The sequence below is a fragment of the Triticum urartu genome, chromosome 6A (genome assembly GCF_056163025.1).
Source record: "Triticum urartu cultivar PI428250 chromosome 6A, HENAU_Tu73, whole genome shotgun sequence".
NCBI classification, from domain to species: Eukaryota; Viridiplantae; Streptophyta; class Magnoliopsida; order Poales; family Poaceae; genus Triticum; species Triticum urartu.
The window spans coordinates 414450396-414459009 of record NC_141878.1 but is presented as its reverse complement, the minus strand read 5'-3'; the positions used below and the strand labels follow the sequence as shown (position 1 = coordinate 414459009).

The 8614-nt window shown below is 42.4% G+C and overlaps 1 long non-coding RNA gene across 17 annotated transcripts; it reads right to left on the bottom strand.

Moving 5' to 3' along the window:
* Nucleotides 1–2145: 2145 nt before the first annotated feature.
* Nucleotides 2146–8217, bottom strand: LOC125513883 (uncharacterized). Of its 17 annotated transcripts, none has more exons than XR_015608345.1 (9): nucleotides 7954–8217; nucleotides 7716–7808; nucleotides 7571–7629; nucleotides 7323–7363; nucleotides 6279–6934; nucleotides 6167–6207; nucleotides 4381–6074; nucleotides 3400–3693; nucleotides 2146–2505 (listed from the first exon to the last, which is right to left on the bottom strand). It is a non-coding gene; the product is annotated as an uncharacterized LOC125513883 (long non-coding RNA). The 17 variants fall into 17 exon arrangements; XR_015608346.1 differs by having other exon boundaries at nucleotides 6167–6185; XR_007286208.2 differs by having other exon boundaries at nucleotides 4381–5216; nucleotides 5909–6934.
* Nucleotides 8218–8614: the final 397 nt, after the last annotated feature.

Below are 8614 nucleotides of genomic sequence, written 5' to 3'. Positions count from 1 at the left end.
TATCTCTAGAATTCATAAAATACTTCATATGCTCAATAGTACAAATCTGAAATTCAAAAGACATTCATATCTGAAAGTACTCTCAAAATACACAACACAAAACACAATTCACAACCTGCAAATACTAACAGCCCTAAGCTCCTCCTGACAATTCACAACCTGCCCGACTATTGGTCGGGGGCAAATCCCTCTTATTCCTCGGCGGCAGACAGCCGCCCCGTGAGACGATGTGAATGGCGAGGGAGAGGATGGCGGGGAAGCGTCGTCGGGCCAACTGTTTTTCTCCTCTTGCAGTTGGGTTCGGTCGACGAAGACTCCACCGGCTCGCTCTGGCACGTCACCCTCACAAACGGCACCATGTAGATGCTCGATCCTTCAATCTCTGGTCGATGCTCCATCTGGGATCGATACTCCCACCACCGCTCCCTCACGATCGGATTCGGTGAATCTGTTTGCTCCATGGCCCAGAGGAGCAGCTCTATGTACTCCCGCGCGACTCCCTCCGGGAGTATCTCCGCCCTTTCGCTCTGTTGCAGATATTTGGCCATGGATGTCGTCGTCGCCGCTAGTTGGTCCTTGTTGTCAAACCAAGACTGTATCTCCAACATCCTAGCTAGCTTCACAGGGTCGTCGTCTGCGATCCTCGCGTATCGGTTGTACTCCTCCATCGAACTACTTCTCCACAGCACCTTCACTCGCTGGCGATGGTTTTTGAATGGAAGAGGAGAGGAGCAGCGCTGGTTTTGGTTAAGAATGGGAGAGGAGCGACGCTGGTTTTGGATTGGAACAGGAGAGGAGGGGCGGTAGTTTTGAAATGGAAGAGAAGAGGAGCGGCGCTGGATTTAGATTGGAACAGGAGAGGAGCGGCGGTGGTTTAAGAGGAGAAGAGCGGAAGAGCGGCGCTGGTCTTGGAAGTATTTTTTTTGTTTTGCATATTTTGGGTCAAAGTTTGACCATGTACTGTATTTGACAAGCAAAATGTGAATGCACGTCACCAAAAATTGTATCATTTGGTTCGTATCTGAATGTACTTTCAAATTATATTATTTTTGCAACGTATAACATATATTTTATTTGTGAAAATCATGGTCAATTATGACCCAGAATAAAAGGGAGACTAGTTAATGTGGGGTCGCTTTCTTAATTGAAGGGTAAATTGATTTTAATTTTGATCCAGTCACAGCATGCCGGCCCTCTCGTCCAATCCTAAATCGCTGTCGCACGCTCCTCTCCCTCTTCTCCATTGCAAAACCACCTCCTCTCCTCTCCATCATCTCCATTCCAAAACCACCATCTCGCTTCTCCCTCTTATACAGTATAAAATCACCTCCTCTCTCCTCGGACGAGGATCCCCTGACGTAGCCCATCCTGCCATTGAGACACTGACACATGGGCCCCACCAAGCGCGGGGCCCACCTATCAGTGACCAAAAGGCAGGGGAACCTCTCCTCTCCATCATCTCCATTCCAAAACTACTGTCTCGCCTCTCCCTCTTCTCTATTGCAAGACCATCGTCTCTCCTCCCATCTTCCAAAGCTAGCACCGGACCACTCAGAAGGACATCTATGGAGGGATGCATTAGTGAATCTGGCAGATCGCCGGCGGTGACCAGGCAAAGTTAGCCAGGTTGAAGGAGATCCTTACTTGGTTTGACAATGAGTGGGAGATTTCAAGGATGGTGAGGGCCATGTGGCAATGTATGTGAAAGAGCGAGACGACAGCGATGAGGGCGGCGATGTACTCCTCGGCGGTAGTCACGCCGCAGTCCTTCGAGTTCATCGAGTATCTCCTCTGGGCGATGGAGCAGACAGATTCGCCTGAGGCGAAAGTCAGGCGGAGGTGGTGGGCGCAGAGGTCAAAGGTCGAGCACCCAGAGGATAACGAATTGATCGAGTACGGTGTGTCGTTTGTGAGGGTGCAGAGCCAGCCGGAGCCACATGAGTATTTGTTCTCCCACCGCAAGAGAAGGCCGGATGGCGTGGCGTCGCTTCCCCGCCGTTCTCCACGGTTCCCTCGGCACTCGCCTCATTTCAATGGCGTGGGTAGGGTTTAAGGTAAGCTTCGCACTAACCTAATCTTCCATCTGCTCATGCTTACAATCAGTGTGATAACTAATAAAAATCATGCTTACAATCAGTCTCTGAGTACTACGCCAATCACCCTAAAATAGCTCTGGACCTTTGGGTCAAAGTTGTGGCACTGTGTACAAATAAAGAAAAATAGTTTTGTGCTTCATTCAGAAAAGAGTACACCCCTAGAAAACTGCCAATATAAGCTACTAGTATTTTTTTTTAGTCTAAGCTACTAGTATTTGGTTAGAGGATTTGCTGCCGAGAAAGATCCGTTCACAGTGAACGCCACACATCCCACTGATGGTGGTGGATGCCAATGCTTAGATGGATCAGGGTTGGTGTCGGTAATTTTTACTTGGCACCTCGCACTCTGCGGATATGCCGGTTCTATCCATACATTTGTGCAGTTCCACCAAAATGCAGCTGAATAACTCTGTTTGCATAGATAATGAAAAGGCGTGATTAGATTATAGTGGCACTAGTTGAAGAAACATACACTAATAAACAGAAGAAAATATTACATCATACTGGAAATCGACCCAAGTCTCCCCGATACACCTTCTGCTAGTGATGAACATCAGTGTACAGCAGTAGTACAAGGAGGGGCCTTGAGACATTCAAATCTCTATTTTTGTGCAGATCAACTAAAATTAAGCACCCCGGTTTGCAGAAATGCTTAAACATTAACAGTGGGACTAGTTGATGAAACATACATTAACAAAGAGAAGCACTTTCTTTATCTACATTAGAAATGAAATGATAGAGAGGACACTCGCTCTATGTTAACTATATTATTACTTCATTTTATTAGTGACACTAGGGTCGAGCAGGTGGCAAATGAGGTGTACCGTGCGTCGCAAGGATGAAGGTCGGGGGTGCTTAGACTGGGATGCTAAAGCTGGCTCTTTCAGTCCCTATCTTCCCCCTGATATTTCTGTGGTAGCATTTTGGTTGTAATCCAAACTTGGTCGAGCTGGTGCTGCGTCCCCCTACCTGCCTAGCTTATGTGGCGAACTTGTCTCCTGCTAGTACTCAGTCCGTTCTAGTAGTAGTTGCATAACTGCCCGTTTACACTGAGATGTTGTCGGATAATGGTTCTCTATGGTTGGGTTTCTTTAATGAAATCGGAGGGAACCCCCTCTTTCGATATATAAAAAAACAATCGCACTAGCGGTGCCAAAACATTGCCTCAAATTAATAGTGCCACTAGATTAAGGTGCAAAATAATAACATTACTGCTTTATCATGGCAGTGCCAAAACAGTAGCACAAGAGCAGGATCAACATGCAGGATCTTTGGCAAATGGTCGGACCAAAAAGGAACATACCTCGTGATGGGAACCATATCTGCAGTCAACGCCATCGTAGAAGGGATGACACCAGTCACCAACATGGATGATTCAATTCATGGGACCTTTTGGTGCAGTTCACCTAAAATGAAGCAATGTCCCATGAGCTAGTAGCTTCTTCTTCTTCTTTTAAGAAAAGGGCTCCAGCCCCGGTTCCATTTCCATCAGAAAACGAAACCCACAGAGCTTCTTCATTAGTTGCAATAAAATTGAGCAACATAAAGGTTGGTCGTGAAGCTCCTGGAGAGTAGGCGGACCAGGACAGTTGCATCTCTAACGAAAAGAAGCAACTTATCTTAATGGGAAATTTAGCAGGACATGAAAAAAGTGCCATTGATTCATATTACTGGAGGAATTACGTTGAAAACAACATTGGTTTAACATGTCCTTACTTTTAACAGTGCGACTGCTACATTTTACTAGTGGCATTACATAAGAGCGGCTCGGGGCAACAAACATCAGAAGAGGATATCTGGGTTGGTCCCATTTTTGTTCGGTATATAGCCACCTTATACTGTGTGAGGCTAGCAAATCTAGTATTGGACTTACTCTGTTGACTTGTCCCCTAATCCCCACTTTCTTTCCTTTTTCAACCAATAGATCGGGTTTATATTGAGTTTGTACTACGTTCCCTTTATTTCCCTATTAGACCTAGAGACCAGTTGGATAGCCAGTCTCTGCTACTTTTCGCCCACATCATTTCCTCTTTTGACCAAGTCCTAGATTCAGGTAACAAATCTTCCCCCACCCCTACCCCCTTTCTTCCTTGTTTGAACCAAGTACTACTAGATTCGAGTGCATGAACTAGTTTTACCTCTTGACAGTAAAAAATTAGGTGGTTTTCGAATAGCCGATCGATCCTATCTACACGAGGGGGCCTAAGGAATAGTAAAAGATACAAATGCAGTGACGTCAGGAGCTCGGGAAGTAGAGCAAGGCCGGTTTCGAAGGAAGTTATACCTGAGGGTCGCCAGGATGTCGCTAGGTGGGCGGTGGGAGGCCGGATCTGCCCACACTACGGCAGCAAGGAAGAAGGGGTGGGAGGCCCTCCCTCGCCAGCGATGCTTGGGAGAGAACGGCAAGGCACGCTGATCGGGACACGCCGGCAGTGGGTAAGATCCATCGCCGAGGACGACCACGTGAACTTTGCACCTTCTCACCTTCCCCGGCGGAGAGGATCTGGCTGGATCTGTGACCAGTGATGAGTAGAGAGAGTGTGTGGCCACCGCTGTCGTGTTTAGATCTGGAGAGGACGAGACAGTGTGAAGAGAGCAACACTAGCAAGCAAGCGCGGAGGCTCCTGCCTATATAATGGAGTACTAGTTTTCTATTGTCTACCGGCCGGAGCCAGCTTGACCTCGGCAATGACTGTCGAGAAGTCTTCATGCACGTGCCACGAAGGCGCAGTTGACGTCATTTTGATCTGAAGCACCGGATTATAACATACTAGTCGTCAACCCGTGCATTCGCGCGGACTAGTTTAGTAGTGACCTTTATAATAAAATATGGGATAAAGTTTTGAGACTATATTTTACTTATTGGAAGGAAATGGAAAAGTTCCAAATTTCTATGGGAACAGTTACATCTTGTCCTATGACCATATAGGCTTAATATTCATGTCTTTTCAGAGTTACAATGTAATACTTCAAATAATAGAATATTAAATGTAGCATATACTCAAATATTCTCTATATAGATAAAAAAATCAAATTATTTGACCTCTTCTAAACATGGCATATAATGCCTTCAACACATAAAAAATATAATTTGCTGATTGTTCGTTCACCTACATGTCCCTGGAGTAATTAAGAAGTTCAGTTTACATGTAAGATTAAGTAGCCTCACAAAATCTACAGAAGAACAGTTTGAATTTTTAAAAGAGAAGAGGAATAAATGCACACATTAGAGACCATTTTTTATTTCTTCTTTTTTGTCCATAATTTTCTCATAAAAAGGGAAAAGCCTAGTCTCCAACTGATATACTGAAAACGTTAAAATCATGCATAAAGAAAATAGTCACGTGGTTGAGCTGCTGTACATATTTCAATGGTTGCATTTTTGCGCATCTCCTTTGCTTCCATCACATCATAATGTGTTGATCTAAGCTTGTCTACTTTGATTATATTAGTCTTTTCTTAAAAGCAAAATGCTAATATATTGACGTATATACAAAATTTTACTAAATGCTTACTGAAATAATTTGGTATAATGAATCGAAAACAAATTTGGAATTGTATTAATCGTAATACTGAGACGTTATTTGTCTAAAATATTATTTATCAAACCGAACAAAACCGAATGCTTTGGTTCCTACAAATTAGCATGCATATTATTCTGAAAAACTTTGAAACTTCTTTTAAGACTCCGGCTCAGCATGGCATTAACAAAAGAAGACTTAATCATGTTCACGTTTCAAAGAACAAACAGGCTGAGAACACTAAAAAAGAAGTAAATATATATCTTGATGTTCATTATCTTCATTTCTTACATGTTCAAAGTTGTTGCTTCTATGTAGGAATGGCCTTTATAGCTTGGTACACTGGAATATGGTTGCGTCTAGTTGGGGTACCCGAGGTGTATTGGGTTTGACTGCCATGGAGTTCTTTTTGTATGTTTACATAGGCTCGGGTTACTGGGCAAGTAATCTGATTATGCTGCAAAATCTCGAACAAAACACGTTTAACATATCACTCTGCTCTCTAAACCAAACATGCTTCCATCATTATTTTAATCTAGACCAACTTACCAAAGTTGCAGTGCATCAACTGATGTGAAGACCAATCCTTGCTTATTAGTAATGCAAATTCAGTACCCTAACAATCAGAAAAACAACTCGACAGAAGATGGGCAACTCTAACCTGAACCTCCGATGCATTAAGCATTGTAAAGCTTGCCAAGACAGTGACCTGATGATATATGATTCATGGGCTTATTTTGCAGGTCCGGGTTGCCATAGGTCTGCTCCAGTTTAGTGTCAGACATTCAGAAAATGTCTATGAGAATCGCTCCAATTTTGTGATCTGGTGACTTGCATGGATAAGGTCAAAATTTCTACATACATGCAAAGTCTATTCCCTGGAACATGAGAATTTGTTGTCTTGCAGACAATAACCTGTGCCCAACAATGATGCTATCCTGGGAAACAATTGACTGGTCGTCCTTCAAAGAAATTACACGAAACATAGAGAACATACCTGATTAAAATTAGAAGGGAAGCTGTGATTGTACTACTATACAGCTACACCTTCTATCTGTCCATTATAATCCCTGGAGAAAACAAAATGAACGACATATCCATGCTTGGAACGTAAAAAAACAAAGAAACAGCTGGAATTCTTAAAAAACCAATCAAATCAAGCTTAGCATAGAACGTGAAAAAACTGCACATATAAGATAGAACTTCAGAAACAAAGTCCAAGTATAGGATGTCACAAAAGCGAACTGGACTGAAACATAACCTTTTTTGTACTCGTACCATGTGCATTAGTTGTTCCTCGATCGACAACTTCATGCCCTGATTGAATAATTGTAGATTTAGAGATGTGTACGATGAAGGGAGATGATGTCTTATCAATATAATTGGGTGTTTTACGCTACATGGCAGAGATGAGGAACATGGAAGAGAGCATCATTGGGGATTTGTCGTAGAAGAAAAAAGTGTGACAATAAGGTATAAAATATGAAAAACCGAGAAATAAAAGAGATCTAAAGTCGGAGATAAAAAATGAAACTTGTTTCCCTAAGCAAATCTACATGCTCCCAACAATAATAAATAGGGTATGTTGATTAATTTCAGATGCTATAATTAATATATGTGGCCATCACGGACTAACACCTATGAGTTATTTGTCCTGCCTAGTTAATTAGTTAATGTACACACTATCTTCCTTTGTGGAACGTACCTGTAGGCAAATAGCGTACAGAGGTGCATGCCAAACAGAAACTGTAATTAAATGAGAAAACTATTAACAGGCTGTTCTCCGATAACAGTACTATAAATTTGGTCAAGAAAGAGCATAACAGATTGCTAGTTTGCTACGTTCTGCCGAAACCCGAAAGTAGTGTTTATCTCTACCACATAACTTAACATATTAACAGTATTGAAGCTAAAACAGAACTATTTGACAGCCTTCATGGAAGGAGTATTTACCTCAAACTGAGAGAGCGCCCGATCAAATCTTTTCGTGTGCTTGCCAATGAGAACGATTCCTGCATATGGGAGGCAGACATTACAGGCTTAGAATTTGCCAGAAAAGCAATAAGGATCATGTCGGGAAACAAATTTGAGGCAATACACCGGTTGACCATGCCAGATCCATGCCCTAACTTGTTTCAATCAGTTTGAGAGAGACCATGGAATTCCTTTCCGTTGGGTAAATCAAGATCTCCTAGAAATTGTACGTGAGAAAACAATGTGAGAAACGAACCTGATCTAGATGATGCAAATAAATTTGAGGCAGTAAACCCCTTGATCATGCCAGGTCCATGCCCTATCAAGAAATTGTACGTGAGAAAACAATATGAGAAACGAACCTGATCTGAAGATGAAAATAAATTTGAGGCAGTAATCCCCTTGACCACGCTAGATCCATGCCCTAACTTGTTTGCATCAGTTTGAGAGAGACGGTTGCATTGTTATCCTTGGGTGGGAACCGAGAGAGAATGGAGATATGAAGGCTCGGTGGAATAGTTTCCATGCGAGGAGAGAGAAAAATGAGTCCATGGGAGAAAGAAGATGGGACGGTGGAATATTTCCATCATGAGGAGAGAGAAGGAATAGGGAGGAGGGATCAGTTGGATATCTAGATGGAATGAGATGGCAGATAAGATTCTATTTTCCACAAATTTGAGAAAGATATGTGAGCCTTCAAAGGGAAAAAAATCTGCGAGGGTTTTATGGGTTGCGGTCACCGTGAAAACATGGCCCCGCCAGATAAATGGCTTGTGTTTTTTAATTAAATATAGATATTGTACAGGCAGATCTAAACCGTAATAACTTTGTTTTTTAATTAAATATAGATATTATACAGGCAGATCTAAACCGTAATAACTTGGCCCGACAAGATTAACGGTCTTTAATTACTGATTAACATGGGAATTTTTAGGGAGTCTGTAATTAGTATAGGTATATAGATATAGATAGATAGATAGATAGATAGATAGATATAGATAGATAGATAGATAGATAACACAA